Here is an 18881-nt window from a genome sequence, read left to right as displayed (position 1 = left end):
AGTCACTTCCCTGACCTTCTTCCCAAGACTGAGAAACCCTGTGAAATGGCCCTGCCTTCCCCAGGTGTAGCGAGGTACCTATAAACCTTTAAAAACCCACCTTTTAAAGTCGGAGGGTTCCTACCTCGTGCAATGGCTATGGGATGAGGCAGCATACAGCTGGCTTTAAACCTTCATGTTTTAATGGCTGCAGGTGGGAGAGCTCTGCACAGCTCCTCGCAGCCTCTCCCTGCCCCATCAGCCATCCTTGGCTGACACGGCCAAGAACAGCTCCGAGATGCCTGCAGACCCAGGGGAGATGCTGAGCGCTCACAGCACCATCCCCAGAGCCTCAAAAGCCTTGGCGTGGGGGGTACGGCATGTGTTAAAAAACAAAAAGACTTCAAGCCAGTTGCAATGCTTCATGCTTTAATACCTCCCCACCCAAGCCTCAAAACCACCACAAAAATGAGAAACAATTTCAAAAATCAGTGAGAAACTGAGCAAAAATCGCAGCTGACCCGGAGCCTCCCTCCAGGAGCACACGAGCGGCCGACGAGCCGCGGCGCTGGGGCAGTGCAGAAACTATTTGTTCTGCACGGCCTGACTCATCGGGGGGAAAAACACAAGCCATCACCCGAGGCTTGCCCAGGTCTGATGCATTCGCTGAGCTGTCGGTCGGAACATTATATTCCGATAACACAGGGCTGAGAGGAAGCCTCTGAGCTGTGCTGCTGTTTGGGAAAGAATTGTCCTCCCTCTCCTTCCTCCCCAGAAGAGCCCTACGCCACGCGCCCAAGCTCCCAGTTGCTTTCCAGGCCTGCTGATGACCCTTGTGTTAGCAATACTTCAAAGAGCAGTGGGGTATGTCCACGTCCAGCAGCATCCTGATGGGAACAGAGATCTGAGCTACTTCTGGGGCCCAGACAACGACATCTGCCTGGGCTTTCAACACCCAGCCCGGCAGCTCTGCGTGCAGCTCAACAGCCCCACACCACCCACTGCATGCCCCAGGAACCTCAGCCTGATGCCCACACGAGGCAGGCGGGCCCCATGTCCCCTTTCAGCTGCGTCTCTTAATTTTATGCATATTTATTTATATATGATAGATAACATCACAGGAAACCCAACTGAAAAGCTAGAGAGAGGCTTGGTGGCCCAAGAATTACCAGACCAGCGATAGCCAGAATCCACGTCCCATATGGGGCATTTCAAACCGACTTCAGAAAAATCCTAAAGGCATTCCTGGGAACTGGTTCTATCCAGGGACAAACGTGCATCCAGCGAACAGAACTGAGCCCAAGCCGTCATGCTAAGAAGAAGGGGAGGGGGGGAAAAAAAAAAAAAAAAAAGAAAGAAACCCTCTTCCCTAGTCAACAGCACTTAAAAAACAATTTAAAAGCTTCCCAGCCCTCTGGATGTGACCTGAACTGGCAAGTCTGGCAGCGCTCCGGTTCTCAGAACAAGCCACCACGAGGAGCGCTGTTGTTGGGAATTCTGCCACTGAAAAAAAAAAAAAATATAGAGGAAAAAAAAACACTTAAATCTTTGTCATCTTCCTGTCTGTTAGAATTGAGGTTCTGATTGTTTGCATAAGCTCCTGGCGCAGACCCAGCTCTCTACAGTGTAAATACAGCCACAGAACTTCGGGTTTTTTAGAAGCTGTTTCTTCTGAACGTGTTAATGTGGCTTTTCAGGCAGTGCAAGATGGAGAAAGACTATCTCCAAGTAACCCTACATTAGCCTGCTTGACATAAACCAGCACCAAGCAGCAGCCAAGTTGTCTCGAATTCTGACTCCGACGTTCACCAGTCTCATTGGAAACCCCTTGCCTGATGCTGACAAGGGGAGTTGTTGAAATTAGAGAGGTTTGGGTCTTTCTAAGGAGGTTTGCAGAGACGACAGATTCCCAAAGCTTGCTCCAGAGGTTTGCCTGGCCCCTCTCCCAAACACTGCATGCGTCTAGGCTATCACCAAAATTCATTAACATTTCCAAGGGAGATGGGTCTAGACCAAAGGATCGGATCCAGATATCCTTAAAGTGGATACAAAATCCAAACCAAACAACTGCAGTTCAGCTTCACTTTTGTCCATCTCTCCTCTTACAGGAAGGGAAGAAACTCCACCTACCAACACCTCCAAAACTGGAAATGATTTAAAGTCTAAGCCCGCTGCTGCAGACATCAGCACGGCCAAGCCAAAGCACTACGGAGATCTAACTGCGGAAGGAAATCAGCCACATAGCAAGAGATCTGGGCAAGGACCTGGGAGACTGGAGCCAGTTCCATACAGGTACCAGGGTTAACCTCTGCCAACATGCAAACGGTGCACGCCCACATCAAGCCCAGTTTTGGAACAAATATTCTTATAAAGCAACTTTGGACTACTCAACAGTCAGCGAGCGGAGAAACACGCTTCAGATGTGCTCGAGACGGGCCACAGAACAAACTACGATTTGGAAACCCGACAACTTCTTGTCGTAGGGGCACATTCAGTTTTGGATCCGGAGCTGACAACTTTGGCTGATCCATAAATCGCATCCCAGGCTCGCGAGCACAATAGGTTGACGTTTGTGTAAGCTCTCCATAATCCAAGTAGCAGATTCTTATCCAAGGCAAGCAATCTCTGAAGACTTGTCCATCAATGCTTTTTAATGCTTCCTAATAAGCAAGCTTAGCAGTTTTGAAGCCATTAAGTTTGCAACGAAGGGATTTTTTTTCCCCTTAATCCTGCCAAACGTTTCAGTTTGCAGAACAGGAGTTGCCATGAAGCAGCCAGGTTACACCTGCCGACAAGCAGCTGAGTAACAAGCTCGCAGAATTCTCTTTCAACAGCACGCGCGTGTCTGCCTGAGGACTCTGATGAGCACGAGATGATTATCGGAAAGGCATCATCCTGGCAACACTTTATCAGCCACCATCTATCCTGGCCACTCTTCAGTTTAATCATTATATAAACACACACTGTATGTATGATTTATGTTAGGTTTGGGCCAGACACAGCAGAGCACAGAAGCAAAGCTTTTACTGGTTTGCTCAGCGGAGCAACGCTGAAAGGTCAAAGAAAGGGAACCCGAAGCACGTTTGCAGTGGTGCAACCTCAGGTTTCTAACACGTCTTTCACCTGGACCGATCGAGCCAAGCATTTCCCGAGGTATGCCCTGGAAACCTTCCTGGACCTGTGCCTGCTGCTGGCAGTCCTCCACCTCCTCCACCAGGGTTGTGCAGCCACCGGTGTGTCGGGGGAACCAGAAAGCTCTTGGGGCACGGAGTGCTGTCTCTTGGGGCAGGGGGTGCTGTGCGAGGTGCTTTCCAAGCACAGTCCTGGGAGGTGGTCCCTGACCCGGGGTGTTTGCCAGCGGGGCGCAGGGAATGGGGACTCGAGGATGCTACGAAATGGGGCAGTTTGCTCAGCAGGGCCTGAAACCTGGCTGCAGCCTGGAAAGCTGGAGAGGGAAGATGAAATGGATTCAAAGATATTAGCAGAAATTAGCAGAAGTTTTCCCCAAGCTTGAAAGGCAGCAATAAAGGAGGTAAAAAAATAAAGGGAAAAGGTCAGAGGGAAATAAAGTTTCCAAAGGAGGAAGGGAAGCAGGTCAGAGAGGCTGGAGAAGTAACAAGAGAGAGGATCATGATAAAGGTGATAACAAGGGACAAAGCTGCCAGGAGCAAAGCACGGACACAGGCGAGAGCCCTGGAGGACCAGGACAGCCCCAGCATCACTGGAGACTTCAGCAAGCACACCGTAAGGCTGCAAACGAGAGGAGCTGAGCAAGGCTCAGCTGCATTAAGAAAGCAGCAGCAGCTCGTGGCTGCCATGCCCTGGAGAAGCCTTTCCTAACATCTGTCCTGCAACGGGCATGGAGAACACGCAGGAGAAACCAAAGCCTTGTGGAAAACACAAACTCATCCCCATGGCACGGCAGGAAGCAGAGCACAGGTTACACCCCCCTCCTGCAGCAATGCCCACTGGCGATGATCACCATCCAAAGCAGCCACTTCTGATCGCGTCCAGGCGATTTTCCAGGAACAGGGTGGGCTTGGAGCCATGGGCATCAATTAAACAAAAATCACTGAGTAGTGCTGCTTTAAAAGGAGACTCAACAGCTGCCTGTAAATAATCCTGCTACTTTTTGTGCGAAGGAAACCATTACTGAAGGCACAGAGCTCCTCCATTTACGTACGTGCAGAGATCAAGTTTATGTTTCTCTTGCGATTTTTAACACAAGCAACTAAACCAGCAGAGGAATCCAGGATCCTCACAGCACCTTAAAACCCCAGAAATGTTTATGATCAGGCACTGGGCCTCTATATCTGAAGGAGTATTTCAGAGAGCGGCTGGAGAATGCTCTTTAAAAGATCTGCTTGCCTCCCGCTGGGAATTCAGTGCCTGAACCAGGAACAAGTTTTACAGTGATGTAGTATTTCATGAAGAACAATATGGCACAAATATTATGTTTGTGCATAAAAATCATAGTTTTAATTAAAAGAAAAACATATAGAGGTCTTATCAGGGTTTTTGGCAAGAAGTAATCAATACGTTCAGTATTATACAACTGAAAATTACTGGATTATTTTTTTTTTTTTACTTCATTTTTATCTACCCTGAGACACATTTCACAGGCAGTTATTGGAAAGACCTTATTCTGCTTCTGCCTAAAGGAACAAGATGGATAATCCTATTCACTAAGTGCATTTTAATTGTGTCACCATAAATCAGTGCCCTCAAGGTCGCCCTGCCAAGCACCCTTACAGAGGTGAGCGTGTTACCTCTCAGCCTAAATCCAGCCCACCCCGTGCAGAGCTTGGCTCCTTCCCCCGTTTTTGGCGCTGGCACAGTACCTTCACTCGGTTGTGGTTTGCGCCGACTGCAATTCCAGCTAATTTCTCTTGGAACCAAACTCACTGACTCAAGCATAGCGCAGTCCAACACATCAGCTCCTGCCTGGTTTTTGGTGGAAATCAGGCGACCTTTCCCCTTCTTCTCACATGGTTCCCACCCAGAAGTGGGGAACGACCTGCGCTCCTTCAGAGCACCAGCTCGGGATCAGTCCGTTCAATCTGGACATCTGTTTGTTCTTTTTGGGTTAAATCCTTTAAAAGCCGGTTGCAAAAAGCCAGTGCACAGCCTGGGCATGGCTGGAAAAAACACCCAAACTCTCAGATCTTTCCCTTTTTTGTCTTGCTGAGCACCACTGCTGCTCTGGGCGAGCATCGCATCGAGAAGGCACGTGCATTGCTTCCCCGTCCCATTGCTCAGCTTTCCTATGATTGCCCAGGGGAGTTCCATCTTCGTTATTACAATTCCCTGCCAAACCAGCCCATTTTGGGCTGTCCCGATTCACTCCAGCCATTCCAGGGACCTCCACCAGCAGCTCCCCAAAGGGTGGGAGGCCACGCGTTGCTTAGGGCCATGCAAGGCAGCAATCCCAGCCATAAAACCAACCCTTCAAATCACCGAGAAACAGACCAGTCCCCCGTGCTTCCATCCTGCTAATACACCCTGATAAACCAGCCAAAGCATATTCGAGCAGGGTTTAGGCACCCCGCAGTTATTATTTATCTCTCAGCGGGGCTTTCTGTGCCCTCCTGTGCCCCTCGTGGCACCGCTCAGCAGGGCTCTGCTGCCTGATCCCCCAGAGCAGGACAGAGTTCCAGAAGTCTGGAGATGACTCACGTCACACATATCAGTCCGGGCTTCTGGATTTTATTTTTATTGCAGCAAAATACTCAGCTTGCCCCGGAGCAAACCTATTAGTCACGCTCACTTCTGGGAACAGTTAGAGTCCGAAAGGGATCAAGAGTTATATGTGGTTTCCCTCTTTGATTTGATTATTATTCACCAGTGGTGAAATTCCTTCCTCTGCAGAATCCCTATCTACCCTGCGTCCCTTAGATGGAATATAGGTCACCTAATTTCACCCTTGAGGAAATAAACATTTACTGAGAAAAGTCCCTTTCCGATTGCTGAGAACCTTTTTGGAGCAGCAGAAGCGGTTGCTCCCCGGCCCCCAAAACCCAGCTCTGTCTCCTTGTAAGTCAGAAATGAGTTAAGGCACGCAGCCTCCATCCTTTCAGGGGAGATATACCCAGGGAAAACAGAAACTATTCAAAACAGCAAGTCGTATTAGCATAGCAGTAGAACAAGACCCAGACGCTGATTAAGGGCTTTAGTAGGGCCCCCGGGACTTTCTGCATGCACAAATTATTTGTTGTGCTTATTGCACTAGCGCTCTGTGATTCAACAGAGATAAGACTGTCTGCTGTAACATGTAGGTACAAGGAAGATAGCAAACGGATCTCAAAGCAAACACGTGCGGTCCCTGGGATGCGCTGACAAATTGCTTCAAGAATGGCCAGCGCAAGGCAGCATCACCCCGAGCAAAGAGTTCCCAGTTCCCTTTCCAAGGCAGAGAAGACCTCTCGGCTCTGCTCCTCCACACGCAGAACAGGCATTCAAGCACTAGATGCAGCGAGAAGTCGATGCTTTTCTCATCCTTTCGTAGAACAACATGTCCTAGGGGAGAGGGGTGGGGTGTTCTTGTTAATAAGCAAAGTTAAAAGATAAATTCAACTCCAGCCCACTTCCAGCCATGGGTGCTTGTGGGGATCCTCCCTCGAAACTGCTCATCCCACAGGCTGCAGTCATCTCTCCCAAGACCCTTGCCATTTCCTCTCCATCCAGGTGGGCAGTAAATCACCATCAGGAGGTCAGCAGTTCTCACTTAACTGCTTCCCAGCAGAATCCGGGACTAGGAACAGGACAGGATGTTTCGAGCAAACGCTGACAGGTTTTTGCAGATTTTTTTTTTTTTTTTTTATGGCCGAAGAATTGCCTTTTAAGAAAAAGACCATTAAAAACATCGCCATTTTCTTAAATTGCTTTCCCTGGGATGTCAAGAATGTGAAAAGTTTTCACAGTTTTAGTTGGACCGCGAGTACCTTTGCATTAGAAATGTAAATAGCAACTTAATCTGAGCCAGATTTTTTCCCAAAGAGAGAGAATCCCTCAGCCTTCAGCCCGTCCAGATTTTATCTGACTCACAGCTAATCCAGCTAAATTCTGAGCTACCAGCAACAGCGAGACAAAAAAAAAATCACCGTGGGAAAACAACAGCTTGTTTTGGAGCCTCGTCACCCCGAGTCACTGCCTCTCAGACGCGGCATCCTTTAGCAATGTGTATGGCATTTGTCACTTCAAACCGGCACGACCCAGCCTTTCTTGTCCCGGGAAGCCAGGAAATACGGCTTGTGAAACCGGGAAGATGTGGATAAGTCTCTATAATAAGGCGAGTTGTATCGTTGCTGCATCCGAATGCTCCTCAGCACCCCACAAACACCCCCAAAGACACGACGCGCCGTGTTTCTTGGAAGCGCAGCTGAGCTCCCGCTGCTCGCTCCTCATCAGTTCATTCCCCACCAGGGTTCTGTTATCTCGCTTATCTCCCAGTTCCCCACTTTCAGCCAGGACCTATGAGCAAAGACCGCAGCTGTCTCCAGTCTGGAGGCAGTGCCAGAGCCCAGGGAGGCCCAGTGACTCGCACAAAGTCTTCCACGCTGACCGCTTGATGGATCCTGGTTCCTGCCCAGCTCTATATCCATGCCTGGCTGGAATCACGTGGGCTGCAAAATCAGCTGAACTAGGCCAAAACGTTTCACCTGGTCTCCAATCTTCATTAGGTTTGACCGACCGTTACGTTTTAAAGCCACAATAGGTGCAAAAACAAATTGAGGACAAAAATCCAGCTCTCGCCTCCTGCAGGCTATAACGAACCTTAAAGTCCATCGTCACACTACTGATAACCACAGACGTCTTCGCTTCTGCTGCAGACAACATGAGGCATGCATCCACGTGAAGCCAGACAATAAAAGGAACACAAAAAGCGTAAAGATCTGAAAAGAACTCAAGGTTTTTGAGTTGCCTCATCCAGTGCAGAAAACCCCTCTGACAATGCAGGTGTTCTGGAGTAAAGCTGTGTACTGACTGGGTCTTAGGTGGGTTTTTGTTGTTGTTTTATTGTTTTAGCTTGGAGGGGCCATTTTTATCATTTTTGTCCTTTTTTTTTTAAGCACCCAAATCCCTGCTTCAGGTTGGAAGCCGTAGCTGTAAAGCGTCCAAATTTCAAAAGCATCCACATTTCAAACCTTGTCTGCTCTTTTGCTCACAGGTATGTGCACAGAGGCACGCAATGAGCCCACAAATCCTTATATACAGAGATAATTACACAAACAATTAAGACCCTAATGCAACATTGATTGAATATGCAAATAAATGGATGCACATCCAGAAAACCCCAAATGCCATCCTCAAAGCCCAGTCGGAGAATTACTGCTCCGATCGTGAGAGGCAGCACGGAGCTGGGTCCTTATTTTATGCTGTCGGACACAGGAAGAGGATTAAGGAGAAAAGTGCTGTAATGAATTCTGAGAGGAAAAAGCCATGCGTAATTTAGTGTCTCGATCTGTTTTAAAGCACTTCCAGAAGACTGCCCTTTTCTTTTCTTCTTTCAGAGTGAACAATAGCTATGTATTTGTCTGTGTGTATAAACATAGCTAAAATCAGTGTATGCTTTAGTATGGCAAATAGGTGTGTATTTCTAAAGAAAAACAACATGAATTGGGGGCTTTTTTAAAAAAAAAAATCTTCAGCTAGACTTGCAAAGCATGCACACGTTTGGATTTCACAGCAAGGGTGAAGAGCACAAAGATCCTTTGATTCCACAGCTCCCCCAAACACAAACACCCCCACAACCGCTGGGCAAGGCTCCAGCTGGAAACAGAGAAAACCCATTAAGACCAAACAAACAAACAAACCCCCAAAACACACACACACACACACACACACACACACACACACACACACACAAAATCCCCCGCCAGAAAACTGCCAAAGCCATCCCAACTCCCCCTCACCACCCGTTCCCTCCAGGAACAAGCTCGCAGATCCCGCGGGCCGATAGGAAGAGGGCCAAGGAGAAGTAGGTGGGACAGGGGGCACGGACACGGCAGACCCCTGGGTGCTCAGCCCTGAGAGCACAGGACTCGCTCTGACCTCCCGGTGCTCCCGAGCACGGAGGTTTCCAGCTGCCGAGTGGGTGGCAGGGCTTGGTGGTCCACAGCGAAGCCACAGAAGACCCTCACCTTGGAGGTCGGTGCCCTCTTATTTCTCACAGCTCCATTCTTCCTTGCTTTCGCCTCCAGGCGATGGGATCCCATGGGATCCTCCTGGTTCTCTGTCCCAGCTTCCTCTCCAGGAACGCCGCAGCGATGCCGCTTGGCTTCCAGCTGCGGATCCCGAGGCAGCTCCTAGGCCACGTTCGCTCTTCATTACAGCATCCCCGTCGCTGGATCCCCGCTTATTTGCCGGAGGAGGGCTGTGCAGCCAGCTGACGCAAGCGGTGGGCGATCCGGAAGGCAGCTGCAGCCCCTGGGATCGCTCCCATCCTGCCCACTCAGCCCTGCCGCGAAGTGTCCACGGTCACTGGCAGGAGCAGGGACCTCCAGCTACGGCCGCGGGAAGATGTGGCATCGCTGCGTGGTCCTCGGAGGGCCCAGCGGTGCTGACAGCCCCCTCCACTCCCCCACTTTTCCCCTAAGCGAGCCCGCTGCAGCTCAGCCCATCCTGGGCTTCAGCATCTAGAGGAGCCGTGGCGCAGTCAGCGCCCGTGTCATCGCACAAACGCTCCCTGGCACGCGAGCGCCTTTCTGTCTTACAGGAACCCCTGGTGGCGTGGTGCTCCTCTGAGCCCCCAGCACACAGCCCCTGGGGTGCCCAATGCTGGGACCAGGCCAGCCCCGTGGCCGTGTCACCCCAACGCCACGTCAGGTACGGGTCGGTGAGACAAACCAGGAGCTTTAAGGTAACGCTTCATCCTCTTACCGCAGGAGAGGTGCCTTGGTTGGAGGGTTTGGAAGCCCGTGGTGCTCACCACCCCCTGGGTTATCCTGCCCTTTCTCTACCCCAGAAAAACACAACCAAGAGCATTAACCTTGGAGGCAGCAGGCCCAGTATCACCAGGAGAAAGGACACCAATGCTCACCATGGGGAACCACACAGGGAGGGTCATGGAGAGCAATTCCTCCCAGACCAAGGAAGACGATAAGAGGGCACGATGGCGAGGGGAACCTCAGACTCCTTTCGAGGTCAGCCCCAGCCCCATAACTCACCATTCATTTCCCAATTCCTCTGCACGTGCCCCAGTGCCTTCCCCACCCCTGGATGCTCACAGAGGGCTCTCCCGCTCCTACCAACAGCTCTGTCCACCCACCCCTGCTGCCCAGGCTTACGGCTTGCATTTACAGACAGCCTCCTGGTCAAACCAGGGAGATCCCATGCTCCACGCCAGCCTCCGAGCTCCACCAGAACCAGAGAGACTCGACCTGATGGGAGCTCACAGCAGCCCTGCAAGCATCGCGACGGCCTCGGTGAACACACAAGATGAATGGATGCAGTGATGACTCCCACTAAACCTAAAAAAGGAAAGGTTGAGGAGGTTTTTTTTTGCCTCCTCCCTAAATTGCTCCATACATCAGTAACCACAAAGCAAACAACTGCCATCTGCAAGGAGAGCGTTCGCCTTGCAGGAAGGAGAGGGGGTGTGGAAAGTGCTCTCCGGAGAGGGCTCAGCTGCTGGAGAGGATGTTCTGATGAAAGCCTTAAATCGGAGCTGGTTAAAAGAAGGCACACTTCTCCTCTCCCTCTCTTATTTTTGCACGCACCAGTATTTGTTACTGGGGACTTGCAGGAGGGGAACGAGGTCCGTGCCCCAAAGCCAAGAGCCATCAGCTGCGTTTTTGTAGGATGAAAAGCAGCACAGGAAGGGGGAATGACGTGCCCAGGGCCACACAGCACACCAGTGGCAGGCTGAAAACCGAGCCCGTGGCTCCAGTTTCCACCTTCTGTCTCTAATCAGAAGACAATTTCCCCTTCTGAGGCAATTTCCCATTCCATGCTTCTGTGCACAGGCGTGAGGCTAAGGAGAGCCCATAGACCAGAGAGGAGGAAGCTTGTGTTTTCTTCTGATTCGTTAACATGGGAGTCATCCCGCATTGCTCAGCTGTTAACATCTGACGGCAGCCCAGAAGACACCAGGAAATTCCTCATTTTCACAGGAGTGCAGAAGATTTGGATGCTCAGAGAAAAGCAAAAGTGATCTTAGCTGCATCACCACTTTAATTCCTCTACCAGTTCAAATTAGGAGAGTTAATTTCTAATTATTAATAATAAGAGCAGGAAATTGGAAGCTGCAGGATGACTCCCAGACACATGGAGTCCCCAGGTCAAAAACTGAGCTGCCCTTGTGTGAGTTACAGTTTGAAAGCTTGACTAAAGGGATTTTTCCTCTCTCACTTGAGCTGCAATCCTGCAAGGCACTCAGCCCTCGTGAGGCTCCTCTAGCGTTCACCAGATTGTGCACCGACAGCTGATGTCCACTAGGGAAAATTTAGAAACCTACACTTTATTCCCAGTTTCAAGCTAAGTAAATACGAATAAGATGAAAACCTAGTCCCTTTTCTGTTCTCCCACCTACGTACCATTCATTTTCCACTCAAGGAACTACAGCATTTTCAAAAAAATACTGGGTTATCCTTTAAAAAAAAGGACACATACAAAGCAGGTGACTGGTACCGGTGGAAACATTTTTAGCTATAGCCAGTGAAAAAATTCTCATCCAAAGCAAACATGAAAGCATCCCTAGGAGTTTTGCTATGCAAGGCTGCTAATGCTGCTCACAACATTGTGTTCAGAAACTTGTATTTTACTTGCAGTGACCCTCTACAGATATTAAAAAAAAGCAATTTGTGGTGCAAGCTTCATTTACATATATTATATATACATTAATATATAATTTTTTTCTTCCTAATCCTTCCCTTTCTACACTGAACATCCTACCCCTAAAACCCATTTGCGAGGAGCCTGTCCACAAGAGGAAGGAGCACAGAGATTTCAAGCTATATTTAGGCAGAGGCAGCTGCTTGCTAAAGCTGTGACTGCAGAAGTGAAGAGGCAGAGGGTTCACAGAGGTGAAGGGGCAGAGGGTTCAAAGGCAGAGTGCTTGTGTGGGGCTCGTCCGAGTGCCTGTCCCAGCCAGCACCGCCTGCTGAGCATCGCTGCCTCCAAGTCCCCACCAAGGCTGAGGCAGGAAAGGTGAATGCAAGAGCTGGACCATCACTGCAAGAAGCTCCCACAACACTAAAAATGTCTTTTTTCTCCTGCTGTCCTGAATTGTCAGCTCTGCTCCAGGGCTCCTGAACTCACCCTTCTTCTCCTGCACCGTCCCCAGCGGAGATCTATGGAAATGAAAGGACGCTGGCCTTTACTGGAGGGGAAAAGCAAAAGCTGAAAGCTGCTGCACACAGATGCATCCCAGCCAGCAGAACCACACACTTCGGTCACCCCTGAGCAGCATGCTTTTGGGATTGGGTCGGTTCCTGACATGCCATCGACCAGGCGCAGTTTTATGAACAAGGCGGAGATCAAAGGTTCATTTGTTCGAGTGCTGAGCCATCCGCAACATCTGCCGGGCTGTTATTGCTCAGAAGTACTTGGGAACCCAGCACAAATATATTAGCTGGAAGAAAAGAGCAGCAACATGTCTCCCTGCTTGGTTCTTCACGAGATGCGTGTTTTTATAGCTCAAAACTACACGTTTTTCTTTGGACACAGCTTGTAAGGATGAGCAGACAGTTCAGAAAAATGACCCACGCCCTGAAAATCTTTTATCGCCAGCACTTCGACTGAAGACAGACATTTTTTTGAGGTTAGAAAACCCATTTACTTTTGAGCTTGTAAACTTCTACCCCTCTCTGGGAATCCAGGAAATTAGAAAATACTCTAAGAAAGAGGTTTTCTGAGGAGCTTTATCCAGTCTAGAAACACAAAGAGGCTCCCCACACCGCACGGATTTGGGACACAGGCACCCCCCAGGCTCAGGATGCTCATAACATCGATGCCAGCTCCAGCCCAAGCCATCCCCAGCCTCTTGCTGCAGCATCTGAAAGAATAAAATGAAAACCCAGCCCCTGGCACTCTGTTCCCGGTCCATTTTCATGTGCACACACACATCCACAGCACACGAAGCCAAGCTACAGCCTGAAAGCACTTCAGGGCTGGGGCGCTCCCACGTGCAGCGTGGTGTAAATGTCAATAGAACACAGAACTCGTGCAGGCTTCTAGGTTTAAGCGTTACGAGGACATGCAAACAGCAGCAAAGCACCAGAGAGCTGCCTCACGAGCACCAGCTCTTACCCTGTGAGCTGCTGTCCTTACACCTACGTTGGTGTCCCCGAGGCTCGGTGGATCTGCTCGGTAGCCTTTTCTGAAGGACGGCTCTGGCACACTTGGAATTCGAGCCCTTAGCGCTTGCACACGTGGCTGTAACCACAGAAGGTTCAGCTGCAGAATGCTTTACAAGAAGTCATGAGAAAAGACAGAGCCCTGCCTGTGCAAAGAATTAAGCGGAGGCGCAGGAAAGCGCAGCACAATTTACCACGAGGACCCTTTTTACCTTCGAACAACGGTTCATGTGTCCTACGGGCAAAAACCACTGTGACCACAAGTCTGCCAGGTTTGAATTATTGTGTGGAAAGGTCTTCTTACAAGCCATGGAGGTCTATCACGGGGTTATAGTAGCAGACGTTTTATAGCCTCGCTGTTGTTCAGGCAGTTGACTTCATAGCAGAAAAGAGATTTCAGGATAGCGTGCAAGAGAAAGTTATTCTTGTAGACCTTTTAGCCCATAAATATCATTGACCAAGCTGTGAGGTCCTTCTGCTGGCAAATTTTCAAGATGCTATAAGCAAAGAAACTGGATCCCCCTACCCGCGATCAAATGCGGTCTGGTTGGGGAACTTGCTAAGCAAGACAAAACACGAGCCTGCTTCCAAATGCACTCAGCTCAACTTCAGACCTGAATTACGAGCTCATCGGTGGCGGGAGAATAAAGGACCTTAAAATAAAACGTGGGTGATCGCATCAAGGTCACGGACAGGAGGAAAAGAGAACTGAAGAAATGAAGGACTAAAGACAGAAGGAGGAGGAAGGTCTCCTCAACCACGTAACAGAACCAAATAGCAAGTTATTGGGAGGGTTTGGGGACGGCCTTAGTACAAGCAAACCAAAAGCTTTTGGACAGAAGGTTCCCATTAAAAAGCTTTTTTTTTTTTTCTTTTTAAAAACACCAGTATTGATACAAACATGGAAATTTCAGAGCAGCTACAAATTATGCACTTTTCGTTGCATAACGTTAGCTTACTGTACAGTCAAGATTTAAATACTAAATTTCTGACAATACCGAAATTTAGAAGTGTCTCTTTTAGTAACATTTTTGATAGACACCATTCCACATAAGCTTCCTCAAGTACGCAGTTACTCACCCCAGACAGGGCTTTTTTTTTAATGAGATGCAGAAACTTTTCAAGAAGAATTAAATGTATTTTTTTCCCAGCTATTTTCAGTCACTATCCATTTACGAGCCAACATCTCAGAGGAGCTGGCTCGCAGGAACCAAGGTTTCACCTAGAATCATCTTTACAAGGCTTATTTTTATGCTTAGTGGATGCATTCAACCTCATTAGAAGCGATAAATATCTGGTTAGGAACAGGACAGAGGAAAAAAGGATGCAATTCGGAAAGGATGCAGCCCAACCGAGAGGAAAGAAAGCTGACGAGTAAGTGGCAGTGAGCTAACGCTTTTATCACTTTCCAATCTGCATTCAAACCTTGTCCATCCTGAAAGAGAGGGGCAAGGATTCTGCGCAAACGAGATAAATAAATTAATAAAAAGAAGGAAAGGATGACTTCTGTTAAGTCAGATTAAATTTCCGCATGGGAAGGCAGGGCAATGATGTCACCGCACCTCCTGCTTTCCATCAACGAGACACGCTGCGTGCGTAGCGCTAATTACAGGAGAACCCAGGGCAGCTGCATCTCACAGAACTGTGTATCACAGGAAGATTAGAGAAACGAAATCAGCTGATTTCCTATTCGTATGCGTTATGAGAGGCTTTTTGCATTCACGTACCACTCCGCTAGTCCTCATGACCCCCATAAAATGGTGATGAATTATCAAATCAGTATTTTCCAGAGAAAAAAAATAAGCCAAAAAATGAGCTCTAAGCCAAAGGCTAAATCTCAGTTAGTCCTTAAGGTTTCCTGACAGGCCACCCCATGGAATTTCTTCTTCCAGAGCTGGATCCATGCTCAAACATGCTCCGGATCTGACAATTAACTTCCTTAAGGAAACGTGTTCCTTCCTTCCCTCCGCCCTTTGCTGATTACGGCTGGTCTCGACACTTTGCAAGGCTGTAATAAGATGCTGAAGTCTTTGAAGACATCTATTGTGCAGCATTTGTTGCTTGCTTTTTTTTTCACGGAGCCTTTGCTGCATCTGTACCAGAAGCATCTTCACATTTACTTGAGGAGCCAAGTGATGGGCTATTAAAGTTAATAAAAGTGACTTGCTCTAATGCAGGGGACAAGCCCCGGGCTCGAGGCTGCGCTCCTAGCGAGGTGACTCGCCATCAAAAGAATTTGGTTTCCTTCCAGGCTCTGGGAACTGGTAATGGTACGCGGAGCTACTCGCCTCTCCAAACCCAACATCAATGCAGCCCAACGAGGCTGCCCTTCAGGTGGTTAGGAGAAATGAGCCGGAGAGCCTTTGGATACCCCCAGGAAAGGGCCACCAGCACTGGCACCTTCCTTAGCCACTCCTGGCTGCCAGGATGAGGGACCTCACAAGCTGTAAGACCACCCAGGAGGACAGGAGGCATTTTGGCAAGCAGGACATATGCACCACGGTGATTCTGGAGCCACCTGGGCTAAGGAGGAAAAGGACCCTTGAGTGTTTGTCACCAGGAGCCTCTCCTCGGGGTGCTCCAGACAAGGACCACGCAGCCAGAGCCAGCCACACTGACCCAGATGTTGCTGAGCACATCTGGGAGCCCAGCTAGCAGGATCAAACCAGCTAAAAACAGCTGGATCAGGAAATTAAGAGGGGAAAAAAAAGATCAAGCTGCCACACTGGAGTGCTCCGGCAGGCTCGGGAAGCTTGCGGAACACAACTAAAAACGCAAAAGGTTTTGTTTGCTGCGATTCAGAGACAAAACACGCCTAACCTTATCTGAAAGGATTGCTGCAAACCCAAAGCAGAGCCCGTGCCTTCCCAAGCAAACACAGAGGAGACCAAGAAAACAGAACCAGAGACAGTTCATCTCAGCCTTAGCTTCTCACAATTAAATCCGCGTGTGTTTGTCCAGGGCAGCTCACTGAAATTTAAGCAAATAGCAGCAAACCTCAAAGAACAGGAGAAATCTCACTGCATCCCCGAAGTATGCAGCAGCGGAGATGTTGCAAGGATGCCAACTGGCAGGAAATGAGGAGGGAACACAGTATTCCTAAGAAACCTCCTCATTTTTCCCATTGATGATCTGAGCCAATCTAAAGGAGCAAGGGGAAGGGGGGGGACGACGGGGGGAGCTCAAACCTTTCCCCTAAATCAGGGTAAGAGGGAAAGAAAACACTAATTTCAAAATGAGCAGACCACACAGTAAAAGAGAAATAAAAATAGTAACAGAGAAAGCGAGCCTATACTGCCTCAGTCTTTCTTCCCTCAGCCTTTCCTCGTTTAACCGTTTGTTCCGAGCCGACCAGAGGAGAAGCACCAAGCTCCGCTTCGCAGCAGTTTTCTGCCCACTTCACATCGGTTTGTGCTCTCCACGGCTGCCCCGAGCCCTGGGACAGCTTTTTGGGTAAGCCACAGTCCCGCTAGTGACAAAACCCAGGCTGGCCAGCAGCCGAGCCTGCTGTCCTCTCATCAAGTCCTCTGCCCTCGCAGGACTGAGTGGAAAAATGTTTATTTAGCTATTTCTGGCCACGGGGAGAAGCGTGCCTAAGGAGGGACTCGCTGGAGCTGCTGCACCAGAGGCACAGACCGAATTCCTAGGAGAGAGCAATGTCTCCCAGGTGGCCTGGGAAGGCAACCAGGAGAAATGCCTCTTGACCTTTGAGAGGACTCCCCTGGAGGATGCAGTAAGGCGCCGGTTCACCAGGACAGGCAAATTTCTTCCAAAAAGCCCAGCGAGAACAAGGTGCCCCAGCAAACCAACAGCAGTTCTTAAGGACAGCTTCCCCAGGCACAATAGGTGGAGGCAGCCAAAGCCAAAGCAACGAGGCAGCTTGTCCCTCAGCAGCCCGAGGGCTGGTTTGGATCACCAGCAGCTCCGAGGCTTGGTGCTTTTGTCAGCTTTCCCCATCACCCACTGGAGGGGCCCCCCAGGCTTGTGGTGGACCTGGCACTGGACAAGGGCTCTGCAGCAGCAAGGCAGAGCTGGGGGAGCTCAGAGACCTCCAGGAAAGCATCAGCCTCCCCCACAGGGTGCCACGAAGAGCTCGGTCTGGAGATCTCCTTCTGAAAATCCCATTTCACAAGCAGATGTTGCTCAAAACCCCCAGGGCAGCCAAGTGACTCCGAGCACTTACGCTGGGGCAGCTGCTGGTCCACACTGCCTGCTCGGGGAAGGAGCTGGAAAACAGCCTCAGGGCCAGGCCAAAGCATTTCACTGACACGAGAAGAGCTCCAGCAACTTTCTTGGGGGAGCCTGGGCTCACCCAGCATGCCAGAGCCTCGCACTGCTGAGGTAGCTGCCACGGTAGATGGTGGGGTCACCTCCTGCCACCTCCCCAGCTGAGTCCCTTCAGCGGATCCACAAACGCCCCCCACCAGCTGCACTGCTGACTCAGCTAGAGCAGCTGAACCCTCGCCAGAGGTGCTTCGAGCTAACTTGCACCCCCTGCTTAGCTCGGGGAACAGCAACCCACCGGGGACATGGCAAACACCAGCTGCCACTTGTGCAGCAAGCTTCTGCCCATGCCTGGTTATGTGCCTGCCCTGGTGCCACAGGCAACTTCTCCTGAATTCCTGGCACGCTTCTTCCATGCCAAAAAAAATAACCAAGTTTTTTTTCTCCAGAACTGTCAAATATCCTTAAAAACACCCCCCCGCTGGGAGCTAACCGGGAGGCACTCACGTTGCAGCAACCCCTGCGACCCTGAGCCCCGCTGCGACCGCGGCTGTCAGAGGCAGTCCTGGCACAGCTTGTCTGTTTGGTGCTGCTAGCACCAGCTCTGCAGCGGGGGGGGGGAATAAAAACAACAAAGTGGTTTGTATACAGAAGCTTTCCAGAGTTAAACGAACACGCACTGGCCTGCTTTCCTGAATCCCAGCCCTTGCTCTGTCACCCTTCGTGTGCGTTTACCCGCAGCGAGCCAGGCCCCAGGCTGGCGCGTGCCTCGGCAGCGGCTATCGCAGGCCGGGGCCGTTACTGCTGCTGATGTCAGACACAGCAGGATTCTCATCTCCCATAGGGAGTTGTCTTAGCAGTGAGCAAAATTCTCTTTTTTTTTTTTTTTTCCCATTCCATTATTTTATGGGAAATAAGCTGAAGCCAAAGCTCTGGCCACGGCGCTAGCTCAAGCGCTCGGGCCGAGTGCTGGTGAGTGCCATGGGGAGCCCTCGGGGGGTTCTGCAGGGCCCCCAGCCCCATGGGGGCACTCCTCCGAGCTCCCCCAGGTGCCGTACCCCTGCTGCAAGAGGGTGAAGCAGCCACACGGAGGCCCACCATGAAAGGAGCTATGCTGTTGCGGCAAGGGATGCAGTCTGCACAAAACTCCTGCGGCTGAATTAGGCCAGCTCCACCGCCAAGCACCACAGGAGCTGTGGCAACGGCATCCTGCAGGACGGATAAGCTGTTATTCACCCCAGTCCCCGTGTAAAAGCTCATTCCTAGCCTCTCTGCAAGCCATGGCTTTCCAGAAGTCCCCCATCCCAATTCATCCCCAAAAATGCTTGTTCTGATGCAGGGGGTCCCAAAGGAGCCCCATATACCTGGCTGCTCTGACACAGG

General features: G+C 50.2%; 1 long non-coding RNA gene across 1 annotated transcript in view; it reads right to left on the bottom strand.

Moving 5' to 3' along the window:
• Window positions 1–391: 391 nt before the first annotated feature.
• LOC118172943 overlaps window positions 392–18881 on the bottom strand; it is a 48931-nt gene continuing 30441 nt past the window's right edge. Inside the window, exon 2 of the long non-coding RNA XR_004753918.1 lies at window positions 392–866. This is a non-coding gene — a long non-coding RNA (uncharacterized LOC118172943). The remainder of the gene's footprint in view (window positions 867–18881) is intronic.

This window comes from Oxyura jamaicensis, chromosome 11 (genome assembly GCF_011077185.1).
Source record: "Oxyura jamaicensis isolate SHBP4307 breed ruddy duck chromosome 11, BPBGC_Ojam_1.0, whole genome shotgun sequence".
Lineage (NCBI taxonomy): Eukaryota > Metazoa > Chordata > Aves > Anseriformes > Anatidae > Oxyura > Oxyura jamaicensis.
Note: the sequence above shows the minus strand (reverse complement) of the source record. Positions and strands in the feature narration are given on the sequence as shown.